The sequence below is a fragment of the Halichoerus grypus genome, chromosome 5, assembly GCF_964656455.1.
Source record: "Halichoerus grypus chromosome 5, mHalGry1.hap1.1, whole genome shotgun sequence".
Classification (NCBI taxonomy): Eukaryota; Metazoa; Chordata; class Mammalia; order Carnivora; family Phocidae; genus Halichoerus; species Halichoerus grypus.
In genome coordinates this window covers 21,042,266-21,061,134 of record NC_135716.1, presented here as the reverse complement: position 1 = coordinate 21,061,134, position 18,869 = coordinate 21,042,266, and the positions used below count along the sequence as shown (strand labels likewise).

The 18,869-nt window shown below is 42.4% G+C and overlaps 1 protein-coding gene across 4 annotated transcripts in view; it reads right to left on the bottom strand.

Moving 5' to 3' along the window:
- Positions 1 to 18,869, bottom strand: part of SAMD12 (sterile alpha motif domain containing 12) — a 345,023-nt gene that overhangs the window by 44,830 nt on the left and 281,324 nt on the right. The gene's annotated exons all lie outside the window — the stretch shown is intronic.

Genomic DNA, 18,869 nt, shown 5'->3' with positions numbered 1-18,869 from the left:
CTACCTCGCTCACAGAACCACTAAGAGGGTTACATGAGATCATACTTTAGACATTTGGGCAGTGCTTGGCACATAGTAAAGGATCATATATGCTAGCCAATATTATTTGTCTCAAGCTTTGGCATTCCAGTTTCAGAAAGTTAATAATCTAGCCAGCTAGGATTTTCCTCTTTTTTTTCATTTTGTTATAAAATATATATAAGATAAAATTTACCATCTTACCTATTTTTAAATGTGTAGGCCAGGGGCATTAAGCACATACACATTTAGTGGGGCCATCAATTCCTCCTAGTGTGTGGGTAAGTCCCATGAGATTCTGAATCAGACCTTGTGACTTGCCCAAAGTTACACTGAGTCCTGGAACCTGTATGTTCTACTCCATCAGAATTCCCCAGAGTTTGGAAGGATCTCTTCTTCCTCTCATGCAGACTCAAGTTTTGGAAGGAGTAGTGAAGTCGGGAATAAAATTACAGCATTCATTTAGTCAACACATTTATTCCATAAATACTTATTGGGCATCTACCTGTCGTGGAAAGGATGCATGCAAGAAATCTGGCAAAGAGAATCTCAGTTATTCCTTACAACAGCCATATTGGTATTTGGTTGGTTTTATCTTTTTACTTTATAAATGAGTCCGTGGAGGGCCAGAGAAGGTTGGTAACTTACCCAAGGCCACAAAGTAAATAGTGGAGATCGGATCCAATACCAGGGGAATAGAACTCCAACATATGATGGTGAATCTGGTGATGGGACTTATTAAGGTCTCCTAGGGATTTGTTTTGCTTTTGTTTTTGTTTTGCCTTGAGCCATAACAACGTAATACCAATATGGCAGAGTACCTTTTTTGTTACAATGGGAAAGACACACAGATTCCTCTGTGAATGAAGGGTACCTGAAGCAAAAAGGAATTAAGTCCCATGTTCACAGACGGAGAACATTATTGAATTATCTTATGTCTTGGGGATGGGAGTGGTGATGGTGGTGATGATAATGATGGTGTTGATGATGATGTTGGTGATGATGAAAATGCTAATAACTATCAACCATGAAGTGCCTCCTACATACCAGGTTTGTGTTAGGTCCATTCATAGATGCTGGGAATACACTAGTAAGACAGATACCAAGATACTAGAAGATACCTATTATCATGGAGTTTATAATCTAATAAGCAATAGGATATATTATCTTGATCCTCAAAACAACCATATGAGATTAGAATGATAACAGTCATAGCAAAACTACCCTTAAACTTCTATTTAGAGCATCTCCTATGTTCCAGATAGTCTTCTTGGTGCTTTACACACAAAGTATGTCATTCTGAAGATTATAGAACTGCAATGAGCATCAGTTTCCTCATAACAAAAATGGGCACAAATGGGTCTGTCTTACACCAAAGACTTTCTACCATATTCTCCTCTCTTACGCTAAGCTCTGGCTTCATTTTCTATCCAGACCATTTGTTACTTCCATCCTGGGTTTAAATCCCAATATCTTGGACCAGAAAGCAAAACGGGTTGGATGCTTACTTTCTAGCAGCTACCAGGTCTCTGACGATGAGAATACCTTTTTTTCCCCCTTCTGTCCCTTATAAGGGAGAGCCAGGAATCCCAGCCAGACCACTGACTATGAACTGCCTCATGGGGGCTGTGCGTAGAAGCTTGGTTTCCTTGTCTTCTTCACTCTAAAGTGTCCTGGATGAGCCCCTTCATAGGGGCTGGGCTTTTTTCCTAGGCATGATCTTGGTCATTCTTCTGCAGGCGTCAGAGATATCTCCACTTCCCTGAATACCCTATGCAAGGTGGTGATAAATTCATATAATATTATTGCTATTTCAGCTTCCATAGTACATTCTCGTAGGTTGTCTCAGTTGATGTTCATAAAAACCCTGAGGGTATCTTTATTTTATGGAGGAGACTCAGGTAGCTCTCCAGAGAGGCCCACATGGGGAGAAGCTGGTTGACACATTTACTGAAACTTCATGAGCAATTCTGAGCCAGAAATGCCCAACCAAGCCACTCTTAAATTTGTAACCCTCATAGGTGATAATAACATTTGTTGTTTTAACAGCTAAATTTGGGGGGCAGATTGTTATGCAGAAACAGATAATGAGTACAAATTTTGAGAGCACAGAAATGCATCTTCAGAGTCAGACAGTTCTGGATTTGCATTCCAGTTTTGCCAGTTATTAGCTTTGTAACCTTGGGCCACTCATTCCATCTCCCTAAGTCTCAATTTGCTCATCTGCAAAAGGGGGAAAGTAACAGTACTTATGCCCAAGTTTCTTCCCTCCAGAGTAAATAAAATGATGCTTGTTCAACACAGTGCTTGGCACACAGCAAGCAGTCAGTATTTGGAAGTTATAATTATTAATATTGCTATTACAGTCTTTTGAGCTCATTTTGGCAAATATTTGAAATATTCATTCTTCTTAAAGTACCAACTACAAGCTTTGCTTAGTTGGATTATACAGAAGGAATCTTTTTATGAGGAAGATATGCTCAGTCAGAGAACACAGGTTTTGCCTGCTATTGCCCATGGTGCTGAAGGACATGCCAAGATTAAAAAGCTCTAACCAACCAGCAGCCAACTGAGCTTTCTTCTCCTTGTCCACAAAATGCTGATGAACAGCATTTTGTAATGTAATTAAGATCACCCCGAAGAATGAGTCCTCCATCACCTCCTCATTCAATCACCTTTTCCTTCACCAGCCAGAGCCCAGAGCTGGGCTTCCTCTTCCCCTACAAACAATCACCTGACCTCCAGCTCATCAGTCCCATACCTGGGACAGTATTCATTGATTTTAGAGGCCAGAGTCCAATATTTTTCTCAAATCTGTCTTTTTATGGTCCACACTAGGGTCAAAATGAATTACATACTCATTTTCTGGGGCGACATTTTTTGATGTGACAGTGATTAGAAACTCTTCCTCCTTCCCATCTGCATATCCATGTTTATGCTCTTCTTGGCCCTATGACTCATTCTATCATTAAGTTGAGGGCAGGTGTGGAAGACAGTTTCCCTTGAAAACCATGATTTATCTGCGGTCACCATCCTCAGAACAGGATTCAATAAGGCAACTTATCTCCCACAACAGTGTTCAAAGAGATGAGTGACCCCTTCCCACACTTCTGTATTTTTTGAGAAGACCATTTAGCTCATTTCTTAGACCAAAACGATAGGTCAATCCAGATTTATTAAAACATATGTTTTGATGTGACTATCTCATCAGGCAGTGAATGACTTCATCATGGAGAAGTTTAAGATGACTGTACCTTGTTGGAAATAATCCTAACTAATAAGCTGCATAGGGACGTTGCTCAGGGATAAGAGGTTTGACTGTTGATCTTGGCTTGCTCACCAATTAGCTATGTGAACTTGAGCAGGTAACTATGTGTCTCTGAGTGAACTCAGTTTCCTCATTCATGAAATGGGGAGAATAAATACCTGTTTCACCTAGTTTTCAGGGTTTTTAGAAAGATCAAATGGGATGATACTAATAAAAGTACTCTGAAAATAATAATTTAAATACCTTCAATTTATATAAACATGCCAGTTGTAACAAGAAACTCTACAATAAATTAACCAGGTTTAACCAGCAACCTCCCACCCAATGCAAAACAATGACATTTGAAATATATGCACAATATGTATAAATCAAGCTGTATGGACAAAAAAAAAAAAGATTTTATGTTTGGCAAAAAACACTACAGAAAGAAAGCTAACACAAACATGACAGAATGTCAAAATATAAGCAATGTCAAAAACCTTAAAGTAGGTATTATCTTTTTTTAAAAGATTTATTTATTTGAGAGAGAGAGGGAGAGAGTGTGTGTGCACAAGAGTCGGGGAAGGGGCAGAGGATAAGGGAAAGAATCTCAAGCAGACTCCCCACTGAGTGTAGAGCCCCACGCAGGGTTTGATCTCAAGACCCTGAGATCATGACCTGAGCCGAAATCAGGTGACTGACTGAGCCACCCAGGTGCCCCAAAGTCGGTATTATCTTAAATCTGCAAGAAAGTGAGGCAAATAAACAGAACAAGAAGCAGGAAACCTCCCATCCTAAATAATCTAAGGCTTCAAACAGTCTAATCTTAGAATTGGGAAATCTAACTGGTTAAGAAGTATGTAGGGCTATGCTCAAATTCCTTGATTATCAGAAAATGTAAGTTAAAAGAGCCAGATACCACTTTACACCCACCAAATTGGCCAAAATTAGAAGTCTGGATAATGACAACCACTCCAGAGGGAATACACACTGGTTCACCCTTATGAGCTGTAATCTGATACCACTTGGTGAAATTAGACACGAAGGTACCTTATGACCCAGGAATCTCCATCCTTGGTGCAGAGCAGAAAAATTCTTCCCAGGTCTTTGTATGAGGCAACCCAAGCATATGTAGGGTTGTAGCTAAGTAAAGTGTGATGGAATGCTAGGCAGCATTTAGGACTATGGACTAGATATACATATAGCAACATGGAGAGATATCAAAAATAGTATTGAATGGAACAAAAAGAAACTAGGAGGTCTATAACAGAATATCATTTGCATGGATTATAAACATTCACAGAAAACAACAGTATATATTAATAATATGTCAAACACACTGGAGTTTTTGCTTAAGCAGGAGGAGGGTAGGATTGGAAATGAAATTTGGCGAAAGAAGGGAGAGGTAAACCCCACAAGAGTCCCTTGAAAGACCTGAAAAAACTGTATACCATGAACCAAGTAGTATAGTTAAATAATATAAAAATTATATACCCAGGTGAACCATATACACCTGCAAGGTCAAAAGCATTTGCAACAAAATAACTGGTTATTTCTGTATACTTCTGGAATGGGATTCAACTATTATTTTCTTCTTTTGTGTATCTGCATATTCTACACTTTCCATAATGGACATACATTCCTTTTTTTTTTTAAGTTTCTATTTAAATTCCAGTTAGTTAACATACAGCATAATATTAGTTTCAGGTGTACAATACAGTGATTCAACACTTCCATACAACACCTGGTGCTCATCATGACAAGTGCATTCCTTTATCTCCCTTACCTATTTAACCCATCCCTCCACCCACCTCCCCTCTGGTAACCATCAGTTTATTCTCTACAGTCAAGAGTCTGTTTCTTGGTTTGTCTCCCTCTCTCTCTTTTTCCCTATGTGCACTTTTGTTTTGTTTCTTAAATTCCACATATAAGTGAAACCATTTGGTATATCTTTCTCTGACTGACTTATTTCACTTAGCATAATACTCTCTAGTTCCATCCACATCATTGCAATGGTAAGATTTTATTTTTTTTATGACTGAGTAATATTTCATTGTGTGTGTGTGTGTGTGTGTATATATATATATATATATATATATATATATATATATCACATCTTCTTTATCCATTCATCAGTCTATGGACATTTATGCTGTTTCCATAATTTGGCCATTGTAGATAATGTTGCTGTAAACTTTGGGGTGCATGTATCTCTTTGAATTAGTATTTTTGTATCCTTTGGGTAAATACCTACCTAGTAGTGCAATTGCTGGATTGTAGGGTAGTTCTATTTTTTAACTTTTGAGGATGGACATACATTCCTTCTGTACAAAGGCAAGCGACTTTACTTAAGAATCCTGAAAATAGGTGGGGTGGAGCATGTGACTCTTGATCTTGGGCTTGTGTATTTGAGTCCCATGCTGGATGTAGAGATTACTTAAAATCTTAAAATGTTCTCATTTCTTGTTGTCCTCATGAAAATGGAGAGGGTGCAAAACTTTAAAGAGTTGAGCCTTGGCAATTATATTTACCAAAAGAAAGAATTCTGCAGGAAGAGAGAGAAAATGGCGCACTTGGTAATGATTTTTTTTATTGGCTCCCCCAAGAAACCCAAGTATTAAAAAATGTTGTCTTAGTCTAAGAGCTGCCAAGTCTTTTTTCCCTGTTAGAAGTCCATTAGCAGGGAACACATAAAGTATCTGCCCTTCTCCTATTCGGGTGTCAAATAAAGCCATTGGCTTCTGTTTTGTAGTCACTGGAATTTTAGAACATTTGCAGTCCTTTCCATGGGGTAGCTCCTTCTGTATATTTTTCAGGAAAAAAAATCCACTCACATTTATATATGAGATGAATATGTTATTAATAACAACTATTAAGAGCTGACATTAGAATTCTTCTGAGGAAGGGAATGATCCTTATTTGATAAAATTTTTTCATGAGCTCTACAGGGTATGAGATTAGTAGTCAAAACCACAAAAGTTGATGATAAAACACCCTGAATGAGATTTTGTTTTGTTCCCAAAAGGAAAGTGGAGCAAACACTGGGAAGAGATTATCTAGACAGAAAGCAAGAGGAGGTAAGACGGTCTGTAGGAATAACCAGGTAACATCCCTGTGTGGGGTTCTAGAAACAGGATCTCTAATGATAAATCTGATGTTGTCTGAGGTCGATAAAGGACTTCTCTTCCCTGCCACAATTTTAAGTAAAGTTTATTTTTGGACCTAGGAGATGATGCTGGGTTTTATATCAGGGAGACAGCATGTGTGGGAGCCAGAGCCCAGAGATGGGGGAACCCTGAAGACACTTAAAGCTCCACAGACTTCCGCGTGGTCCTGACTTTCACGCCATCCTATCTATTTCTTCAGAGTGATCAAAGCTGGCAAACTGTTTTCTGTTTTGCCAGGACAACAAAACTAGGGCATGCCAAAGTAGGCAGATTCCAGCCTTTGGGGGGGAACTGGACAAGTTCTCAAAGATTGAGAAGGAGCCTCCAGTTCCCATGCTTAGACACTGGGAGGAGAAACTAACCTTCAGTAACGATGAGCTTCTTCAACAGCCTGGATCACATGAACATTGGAAAGAACTGTGGACCTGAAATTAGGCGTACCAATACTGCACTCTGGGTGGCAGAGAGAGAGGAGGGAAGTGACATCGATTGACTGCACACTGTCCCGGCCACATTACACAGCTCAGCTGATTTAACCCTTATTACAGTCCTGGGAGGTGAGTATTATTATCCCCATTTCACACAGGAGGGGGCTGAGCTCAGGGAGATTAAATCACTTGCCCAACATTTCACAGAGCTAAGAAGTGATGGTACCAGCATTTGACCCAAGCCTGTTTGCAAAGTCTAGTCTCTTTGTACTCTGCTATACTCTACCTTTTGAAGAAACAATCAAAAGGTACATAGCAGCTACCTTCAGGGAATATTAAATAAAAAAGGACTGGCTGACAAACCATTCTCTTTTGATATTTCCATCATTTGGGGTGATATGTTTGTGCATTTATCACAGAATCCTCAACTTGTAAGGGAAACTTTAGAGAGCCTCTAAACAGGAGGCTCTTTTTGGAATTGGGGTGTGGGTGGATGTGGCCTAAGGTGAATCTGACTGAGAAAAAATAACCAGGATAAGGGAAGTGGGGACTCATTTTAAGCAGAGTTCATATAGTGGAAGGGTGAGAAGTCGCTGTAGGAAGTAGTCAGCACAGAGGTGGAGTCTGGCAGGACTAAAGTGAGGAACATGGATAAAGGGGGGCATGGATACAGATGTGTTTTTCACTTCCAGGAAGGCTCAATTTCCCTCAGCTAAGCAAATATGGATTGATGACCTACTCTGCATGTAGCAAGCACTGTGCTACATACTGGGAACCCAAAGATGACTGTGGCAGGGAATCCAAGACCATTAGGAGCCTAGTCTAATTGGAAAGTATGCTGAATATTGTTGATGGCCTCCGAAGAATCCTTTACCCCTTACCCTTTCCTACAAGGACCTGAACTTCTCAGCACAGAGTCCTGGCCAGTGAGCAGACTCCCATCTCTTTTGTACTCATGACTGGTTTAAGGATGGGCACCAGTCTTTTCATGGACTCAATCTGTGAAATCTCAGAGCTTTCATTGGCTGGTGAGAAGAGAAATTCTTTCTCCTCGTCTGGATATCAGTGAGAAAACTTGGCAGTCTCTTTGATACCATGGGAAACTAATCTGAGCTAAAGCCAGGAAGACAGGGCCAAAAGAAATACATAAAAATGAAGCCCAGTGACTCTACGAATCTCTGGATTAAACTATACCTGATACCTCTTTTCATTTATGTGGACCAGTATATTCTAGTTTGAGTTGGATTTTCTGTATCATGCAGCAAAAACACCATCATTTAAGGAAATATAAAAATAGATCATTCCAATATCATAAGGTGAATGCTACAATAAAAATATAAACAGAGTGACATGGGATTTTAGAGGAGAGGCACTGACCCCAACTCTGGGATAGAGGCAGGCATTTCTTTTCTTTTTTTTTTAAAGACTTAATTATTTACTTTATAGAGAGAAAGAGGGAGAGAGAGAGGGAGAGGGAGGGAGGGAGGGAGAGTGAGAGAGTGCTAGCGGGGGAAGGGGCTGAGGGAGAGAAGCAGACTCCCCGCTAAGCAAGGAGCCCTACATCGGGCTTGATCTCACAACCCTGAGATCACGACCCAAGCCGAAATCAAGACTTGGATGCTCAACCAACTGAGCCACCCAGGTGTCCCGAGGGAAGCATTTCTAAGGAAATGATGATTTAACTGAGCTTTGAAGGGCGCACTAGAGTTAGGTGGGAAAGGAGGTTCAGGCAGAGGGAGCCTCAGGAGTAAAGATAGAAAGGCATGAACTATATGATCTTTGCGGGGAACTTCAAAGTTTAGTATTACTAGATAATAAAGTGCAATGCTTGGCTGGTTAGCAATGTGGATGGAGAGCAGTTTGGGTTTCACTCAGTGGGTGAAAAGGAGATAAGGTTTTAGGCAGGAGAGTGATGTATCTAGATTTATATATAGCTGTAAGGTAGAGGATAAAATTAGAGGAGGCAGGGAGCTCAGTTAGGGGGGATGAAATAATTCACACTCACTCATGAGGCCAAATGGTACTAGGCACTCACTACAATGAATGACAAGGCAAACAGACACAGTCCCTGCCCTTGACAAGCTTACTGTTGGCTGAGATTATTATAGAAGTTAAGGTAAGAGACAGTAAGTGGCAGACTGGGACAGTGTCTCTGCAGATAGATGGGTAAGAACATTTCAGTAGTGGAAGACATGAAATTTACATACGGGTAGGAACTATGCTTTCCTTACCCTACTCATTTGGAGCCTGACTCCAAACGATCAACAGTTGTCCTACACTGAAAGCTACTATTCCACTTCTGCTGGTAATACAGGGATCACATGGTGTGATGTCCACAGTGAATATTTCAGTCTTTATTATTCTACATGGAATCCCGTTCTTACTCTTGGCTACTCTTGTATGAATATTGGCTCCAGCTATGGAAAGACAAAAGGACCGTTAGCCTAGGTTCAGACTGATGGCCAAGAGCAATGGGTTGGTGGCTGCATGAGGAATGGTGTTGAGAAGAATGTTAAGATTGCTTAGATTGATTTTTTTTTTAAGACTGTGTTTATTTATTTGAGAGAGAGAGAGCATGAGAGAGCATGAGAGAGGGAAGGGGCAGAGTGAGAGGGAGAAGCAGACTCCCCACTGAGCAGGGAGCCCAACTCGGGGCTCGATCCCAAAAGCCTGGGATCATGACCTGAGCTGAAGGCAGAAGCTTACCCGACTGAGCCACCCAGGTGCCCGTTAGATTGCTCAGATTGATTTTTGATGTCTGCCATGGGCACAGGCAGGATCTGACGGCAATCAGACTGCATAATGGCCAACCTGGTCTTAGCCCACTGTCTATTTTGACCACTATCTGATAAAACCATTAGTGAGTAGGTGACTTTGCTTTTTTAAACATCAGAAGATGTACACCTTCTTCTGAAACATAAGTACAAAAAATGGAAACCAATTATGATCAGTATTAACAAAAAGCCCCAGAACTCTTTCTTATTAAAACACTCTTTTAAGTTCTTAACATACGCTTCTCCTTAAAATACTCAACTCACTAAAACAAATCCATTGTAAGATAAATACAGCTATGAGCACCTCTTTATTCATGAGAATCTGTTCATGCTCAAGGACCATCCGTTGAATGGAACTGCTCTTATTGTCAAAATACTACTTGAACTGACAGTTATTTCATTTTATTAAAAAGGAATATACATATATATCCATACACACATATTCTTCTTCACCTGCAGTTTTCTATTCTCATAAATCGTTTTAGAAATCCTATACAACAGTAACTCCTAGAAGATTTTGTATTTTAGAAAGCAAGAAAGATCATTCTAATGGCAGCCAGCTTCTCACGAATAAAAGACATGCAGTAATTCCAGGACTTCTGTGTGTTGTCTAGACGCTAGCAGGCTCCCTTCGCTCTTGCTTGACGCAGCAGCTACAGTCCCTGAGAGTGATCACAGGTGAAATGTAAACTTTAAATAGGATTATTTTTCAACCACACTACGAACTTCTGATGGAGTCATGGGTGGAAGGCGTTTGAGGCCCAGTGTGCTGTTGGCCTCATCACTAATTGGGTGACCCAGCCTCTAAGCAAACAGGCCATTCTATGCTCCAGGTGTTGGGGCGGGAGGCCTGATGGGAGGCTGCAGGATAAGCTAAGCAAATCTCCCCTGTGTCTTAATTTAAGTGGCGTGTCTAGCCTTTAGGGCAGGAGGGACAGCCAGTTAGGCTGATTAGGAATCTCCTCGATCACACAGGAGAGTGGTCTGCATCAGTAGGCAGGGCATGCTGGGATGCCAGCGCACCTTCTGAGCATCCAACCCCTGGCCCATGCAGGAGGCCGGGGAAGGTGGGAATAGCATGGAGCTGGTGTGCCTTGTTAGGTTCCTGGCTCATTAAATACCTGCTAATCACCTTAAGCCTGCTGTTTAAACTCTGAGTCTCACTTTCCTAATATTGAGATTGGAAAAAATAAGAGGGTTACATAAGGATGAAGTAGCCTATTTTATATCAAGGATCTGCAACAGCATGCGGTATCCAGTGGGTAGGGAACAACCTCAACTTGCTCAGTTTGCCAAGTGCCCCCCAAATGCCCCAGGGCTTGAAGTGTGGAATGCTGGGCAGGTAAAACATTGAGATCAAAAGTCAGTCAATTGGGGCGCCTGGGGGGCTCAGTCGTTAAGTGTTTACCTTCGGCTCAGGTCATGATCCCGGGGTCCTGGATCGAGCCCTGCATCGGGCTCCCTGCTCAGCGGGAAGCCTGCTTCTCCCTCTCCCACTCCCCCCGCTTGTGTTCCCTCTTTTGCTGTGTCTCTCTCTGTCAAATAAATAAATAAAATCTTAAAAAAACCCAAAAAACAACAAAAAAACCCCCAAAAAACAAAAGTCAGTCGATCAACTGTCTTTCCTGTGAAGCTGGGCTAAGTTCTAGAGTCAAGACAGGGTCTGTCCTCCACAGCCCTGTGCTATTTACCTATGAAGAGTCACTGTGTGTGCTAAGTACTGGGTTAAGTACTTCACCCTCAATCCTCCTGACCCTATTATTAGTATTTCCACTTAAAATGCATAAAACTTAAGACATACAGAGGTTAAGTAACTGGCCCGAGGTTGCAGGGCTTAATGCAGAGGTAACACCATCTCACATTCTGGCTGCTATCACAGAGATGAGCATAGGGCCTGATTCAGAGAGACAGGCTGGAGCAGTCAGCTGGTGGTCGGTGAGTGGGAGAAACTAGGAAAGCCTTCGTGGGGAAAGTGATCTAGGACTATTCTTTAAAACCTTTGAGTTTGGGACGCCTGGGTGGCTCAGTTGGTTAAGCGTCTGCCTTCGGCTCAGGTCATGATCGAGTTCCGCATCGGGCTCCCTGCTCAGCGAGGAGTCTGCTTCTCCCTCCCCCTCTGCCCCTCCTCCCTGCTTGTGTTCTCTCTCTCTCAAATAAATAAATAAAATCTAAAAAAAAAAACGAAAAAACCCAAAAACCTTTGAGTTTGGCCTTAAAATTATACCTTAAGGATGGCGGGCCATCCCATAGAACACAGAGGGGCACCAGGTGGCTCAGATGACAACAGGGCTCCCACTGCTGCAATCAGGTTATCAACGCCAGCCCTGCTTTGGTTATAAATAAGGTAATTATCTGGTTTGAAGGGATATGGCAGGGGTAATCTTGCACCTGAAGGTGTCTCCTCTGTCTAGCGCTCACTAGATCTTTCTAACCCCCACCTTCTCTGCGAGCACCGAAAACCTTGGCTTTTTTGGTTATTCCTGCTTCAGAAGTTCTATCCCCACCTACTACTTTCGTGGAATGGAAATTTAATCTTCAAACCTGTTCTGCACTGCTGGCCCCAGAATTAAAAGCAAGCACCCTCAATGGGGAAATTAAATTTATTTGATACACCTGTACGTGTATAAAATTGGATCCAGCGTCCATTTGGTTTGCAGGCTCACACGAAATGCTTTTAGCTATATTCTGTACCTAATACCTAATTCGAAGCTGAAAAGGGGCCGACCTCAAAGACCTTGTCTTGTACTGATCCTGAGCAAGGTGATCATTAGTCATGAGCAGGCGCCATTTTCTGCTAGAGTGTCTCCCCATGAGCACAGTGTAATCGACAGCTGAGTCTTCCTTGGGGAGCTAAATATTCAGTTGACTGAATTTTCATTAAAAAAAAAAAGAGAGAGAGAGACAGAGAGAGACAGAGAGATACCCGGGGGAGAGATACTTCAATTATAAATATCTATATTTCATTTTACGTTCTCCTTTCTGAAGCTTCTGAGTTGGGCTCTGCCTGGGTGCTGCAGACGGCGGGACCTGAGGTTTGAATTTGCATGTATCTTGGCCTTAAAGAAGAGGCTAAATGAAGTAAGATTTGCCCTCAAATTCTCTCCATGTGCTGCATTTCAGCTCCTATGAAAACCGTAGTCGTGTTTCCTTCCCTACCTCGTTCATTTAGGGCACTTGTGCACCTAGTAAGAGATAGAGATTGGGGAAGATGAACAGAGAATGGGGCTGGGTCAGAGCGCTGGCTGCCAGATGGCTTTTGCAGATCCTTGGAGGACCAGTGTGGAGGCGGGGTACTCATGTAGAGAGGTGCTCTGGGGTCTGGCCTGATCCTCTCCTGTCGCACTTTAAGCCTTCCTCCATGGTCCACAAAGGCTGGTGACTTGTCCAAGGTCATTTCCTTTGGGCCCGGGTGGTGCTCCTCTATCTAGATTAGGGTCATGCCCCCTCCCTGTCCAGCCCCAGCACCCCTTCTGCTGCCCTGCTTGCTTTTAGGACTCCTTCTCTTTTTTCCCCTCTGACTTTTCTCATTTCTCTTTCTCCTTCCCTCTCCTTTCTCTTACCTGTGCTATTTTCCTTTACTTTTTCTACTCCCTTTTTTCTGTCTTCCTCTTGCACAATCTCTCCTTCCCTACGCCATCCTGCCCTCTCTTCCCTTCATCTAGCAAATACAGATTGCCTATTAAGGGCCAGCGACTGTACCAGGCACTGGGAACACACGGGCAGCCCAAGCTGTCCCATCCCCACACCGAGCTGGAGGTTGTGCCAAGCCTTCAGAGATAAGACAAGTCCCACTTTGGTCCTCTGTGGGACCCTGGCCACTCTGCCAGTCCCTGCAGCAGGCCTGGGCCTGTGGGAATTGCTATGGAATGTGGCCATGGGGTATGCAAACTGTGGTAGCACAGAGAAAGGAAGAGGGGCTCCATGTAATGAGAAGCTGAGCTGAGTACAGGCACCTCATGGGCAGCTCTGATTGGGGAGAGCTGGAAGCTCCCATCAAGGAGGTGGGAGAGCCCCCTTGGCCAATGTAGCTGCTTTGGTGAGAGATGGGACACTGGCGGAATATTACTTTGTGAGCCAACCATAGATAACACACATCCAAACACAGCCAATCTTTTGTGTGTACTTGGGAATGGTTGGTATCTCAGTGAGAAACCTTGTGGAAGGGCAATGTGCTATTAGCGCTCCCTCTTCATGGGTGTGCAATCTCTTGTAAGTCATATACGATGGTTAATTTCACAAGTCAGCTGGACTGGGCCACAGGACGCCCAGATGTTTGGTTCAGCATTCTTTCTGGGTATGTCAGTGAGGGTGTTCCTGGGTGAGATTAACATTTGAATCAGTAGGCTGAGTAAAGGAAACTGCCCTCCCCAGTGTGGGTGGGCCTCGTCCAATCCATTGAAAACCTAAGTAGAATAAAAGGCTGAGGAGGAAAGATTCTCTCTTCCTGACTTTGAGTTGGGACATCAGTCTTCTCCTGCCTTCAGACTCCCGACTTGGACTAGAACTTACACCATTGGATCTCCTGGGCTTCCAGCCTGCCCACCACAGATTTTGGACTTCTCAGCTTCCATAATTGTGTGAGTTGGGTTCTCATCGTAAATCAACCCCTCCCTACTCTCTCTGCTCCTATAGGTTCTAATTCTCTGGATAACCCAGACTAACACATCATGTTTCTAAGTTCTGAGTTACAGAACTTGGTTTTCTCAGTGCCAAGATGTGAATAATGACAAGACATATTTTGTACCATTTTAGTGCAAATGGTTCAATAAATTATCTATAGTAAAACATTATAACGTTCTATGGTATGTATTCTTATTTTTAAAATAAAATGCCCTACATTCTTCTTGTACTTATGAGGATATCCTATATAGTCTTTGTATCTCATGGCCTAGCAAGTTGTCTTGCAAATGGTAGGTCCCCAATTTGTCTTGGGACTCATGGCTGGTGACAACAGGAATTTGGGAATGTTTATGTTTCTGATGGTGTTGCTGCTGAGATGTGTGCACAGAGTGGTGATGCATTCTCCATGCCTCACATAATCTCTGATGTTTTGCATGTGTTCAGTTAGTTGAATTAACAAATGAATTAACCAACAAACCTATTCCCCAACCAAAGTCAGGCTCCAGAAAAGGAAGATAATCAGACCAATGAATAGGACACTAAGAGGCAACAGAGAGGTGTATTATGTGAAATCAAAACCCACTATTCTTGATTCTAAAATATTTATTGAGTACCTGCTATGCACCAAGAAGAAAATACCCAGAATGGAAAATACAACACTTGGGCCTACAGTTTATAACTATCTGTTCTTTTAAAAATTTCTTACATTTCAATCTTGTTGAAAGATTCTATTGTATCCAAGAAAATTGTCTCACTTTCTAGAAATAGGTGAAGTTGAAATGACAATGACAACCACCACCATAACAATAATAAAGCTTAAACCATAGTCTCTTGCAAGTAAAATAGATTCCATCTATGTGAAAATTGGCCACATCTGTTGTGGGCAAAAGATAAAAGATGTAGAGGAGGATGGTGGGAACAGGGGCCAGAAACCACTCATTTCAGAATATAACTTAAGTTTTGAAAAAATCATTCAAGTCAATTCCCTATATATCAAGTATTAGGTTGCAGCGAACGCTTCCACCCTGGGGTCTTTCAGGCTGGGGTTGACAGGAAGGTGAAGAACAGTTGCAAAAATGGCAGTGATGTAACAATCTCCCCAATAGGTTTTATCAGTGCTGCAGCCTCCTTGTTGGAAACAAGAAAGTTCCAGAGAGTATGATTCATGCCACATGGAAAGAGACAGTGAGCTATGTTGGAAGGGATTTAAGTAATACCTCCTATGTCATCATCTGTCTTGCCACACCAGGCTCTTTGGAGACAATAATTAATAACACGTGTCTAAATTGTTTCTATTCCTTCCGTCCTGGAGGCCTTGCTCCTTCCTCCTACACAACACCCCCTCCCCGACCCGCCTCATTTCTTCCCATGACAAATGAGTCACGAGAGTCCCTCTGCTTCCTCCACGATCACACCACATGATGAGCCTTTCAAACATACCAGTGCCCAGTGCATGTAGGTATCATTCCTCCAACTTCCCACCACAAAGCTCGGGACTTGTCTTTACTTAGTCTCCTTGGCCTATGTTTTTCTATCTTTCTAGGGCCCTTCTCTGAGATTTGCCCTTTGTTCCTCTTCCAGACTGATTTCAGAGGCTGTGACTGACAATTCTGGTGTTAGTTTCCCCTTGCTCATCCCGTCCCCCAAAATGATGCCTCCCAGTGAGGGTCTTATAATCAGGTATTTCTATTCCTTCCCTTTGGTTTCTCATATTTCCCCTGCAGTGACTTTCCCGAACGTTCTCTCAATCCTAATTATTATAATGGGCCCAGTTTTATTGAGTTGATGCTTTTGTAATCTTGATACCTGCTCAAACTTTAATAAGAATCACCTTCAAATTGATCGCTTAAGCTGCATCATTGTGATGAAACCCATACTGATGGAGGAACAAACTCTAGGAGGGAAGATCAAATACACCTGAATCTAAAATGAGCTAGGTGTGTGCCTTCTTTATTACTTGCCTCTAAGAAATATACTTTGTGCTCCCTTCCCGTTACAGGAAAAAATTTTAGACTAGGACAAACAAACACATAAATAAATAAAATGAAGTGACCCTAAATCCTATTTTCTGGAGATAGCTATCGTTAATGTTGTAATATCTATTCTTTCAGAATTTTTCTGGGTGTAGTAGATACAGGATACATCAATAAATAGGTAATTATATACATATACATGTACACATGTATTTACTTACTATATACAGAACTTATTCTTTATAACTAGTGCAAACATATGTGGTTAGCCTACAAGTTACAAATGGGCTATGTGTTGACAATTTCTTTTTACATTTACTATGAGAAGACTTTTCTTTTCTTTTTTTTTTTTCCTCATTGAAACAGGACTCTTCCTGGTGGTCAGTTTCCTAGACCAGAACTCAAAAACTAATTCAGCCTATGCAGTTTAAGAAGAACTTCATCTAGTAGAAAATGGAAAAACAGAATCAGAAAATTTTAGTTTTTCTGATTTTAGTTCTACCATTCCCAAATAAAGCCCTACTACACGTCAAGTTTCAGTCCAAAGCGTGGGAGACCAATGGGGACGAAGCCCTCAGCTATCCATCTTCAAAATAAAGATAATAATTCACATCTCAAAGGCTTATAGAAATTCTCTTAAATCACAGATGGGAAAATGGCGAGCACCTAGCAAGGACTCAATACATGATTATGAACTGGGCAGCAGGATCTCTTTAACATCTCTGCATCTCTTTTGAGCCACAGACTCATTGTTCAAGGAGTCTTTTTTTAGGATACTTTGGATTCCAGCACATTGCAAGACTTCAACCTAGAATTTATCAACTGCACTGGTCCCACCCTTGCCTAAGCATCTCCTCTCACCCCTCATTTCCTGATAGTCTACTAATCCTGAGCCCTGACTCAGCTGAACTCATCTCACACCATCCCTGTTTGCTCCCATTCTAGACACATTGGCCTCAAGAAACCGCCACAGATTCCGTGTAATCACCTCCTTAGAAAAGGCACTCAGAACCACCAACTGCTGCTCTTTGTTGTGAATGTAGACAAAAAAAGCTAAGTTTCCACCATGTTCCAAAGTCACTCCGTGTGATTCCCCGCTCTGTAGTCTCTGGGGAGGCTAAATGCCATAGAAGCAATATCTTTCACCCACAGCAGCCCATGATTTATTTATTTATTTATTTATTTAAAAGATTTTATTTATTTAATCATTTGAGACAGAGAGAGAGAGGCAGAGGGAGAAGCAGGCTCCCAAGGAGCAGGGAGCCTGATGCGGGACTCGATCCCAGGACCCTGAGATCATGACCTGAGCCGAAGGCAGACGCTTAACCATCTGAGCCACCCAGGTGCCCCAGCAGGCCATGATTTAATCATGCCCCCTCTGCCAGAAAGATGGTCAAAAGTCACCATAATGAAAAGAACCATTAACCCAGCCCAGTTAACCAGTGACCTATCTGAAATGTCGAGACTGCGGAACCCAAGGCACATAGAGAGATGTTTTCTGACCATTGTTGCCTTTTTGAAAATACAAATGGATGGTTACTCTGTTCTAAGAATTTATATTTTGAGGACTGGCTATTTGCCTGACTTTGGCCAGGTCAGATTGTCTTCTTGATGGCTTCAGCAGAACTCCTTACAGAAGCGATGGGTAAAATCTGCAAGTCACAGCATCCCTGGGGTCATTCATTCAGGAGATGGGATAAATGGACTCTGGGACAAGCTCTGAGGGTGATCACCAGCATGATCTCAGGTTTCATATTCCCCGGTGGAAACTGGGCAGTCTTGGCTTCCTTTCTCAAGGGTCTGGCCAGTCCAGAATCACCATCTGGAAACCTGTCACCCATGGGGACTGTTAAGACCAGTCATGACCTTGAGAAAATGCAGCAAGTCAAAAGCCATTCCTCCGCCAGGGTTTAGAGTCCTATTGGACACCGATCCCTTTCTTGTGATGTACAGAGCCGTTTTTAAATGGAATGCTTTCCCCTGACCTTGCACAGATTCAGGTAAAAGTTCCCCCACAGGTTGCTTTATTCTGGTGTGAAGGATCATTCCCTGCTACAGGAGACAGAAATAGCCTAACTACGTGGACAAGTGAGGTGTTAGAGATACCTGAGATCCTACCCACTGGTGTCAGGCAGACACTGAGAGTCTGAACCTCTCCTCCTGCCCAGTGAAATAAACCAGCACTCGCAACGGAGGAAATAAAGGGAGGTGGATTTGTGCTGCGAGCCTCAATCCGCGGGGCCATCCCCAATCAGCGCACTTTCAAGAGAACTGCAGCAGAAGAGGAAACAGGCTGACGTTTAGTCATTTTGCTTTCCCATCTCTGGGCCTATTACAGCTCCCTCTTTATCTGTGACATGAAAGATTATCCTGTGCTTTCGTGACAAACCACTTGCTTCATCTGGAGTTTTGAAGTCCTTATCTTTGGCTTGCCACACCTCACAGGAGTTTCCCACCCCCCCCACAACTGACAAGTGGAAAGTGAGGTTCTGTTCTTGTTCTTTACTCACATCGTTCCTCCCACAAACAGGGCCTACTATGTGCCCGGCACCATCCCACTAGACCACGTGCTAACACACTAGACTTATTTTGTGTCAGATATCACAGATGTCTTATTGGCTTACGTTATACCAGGCTCTGTG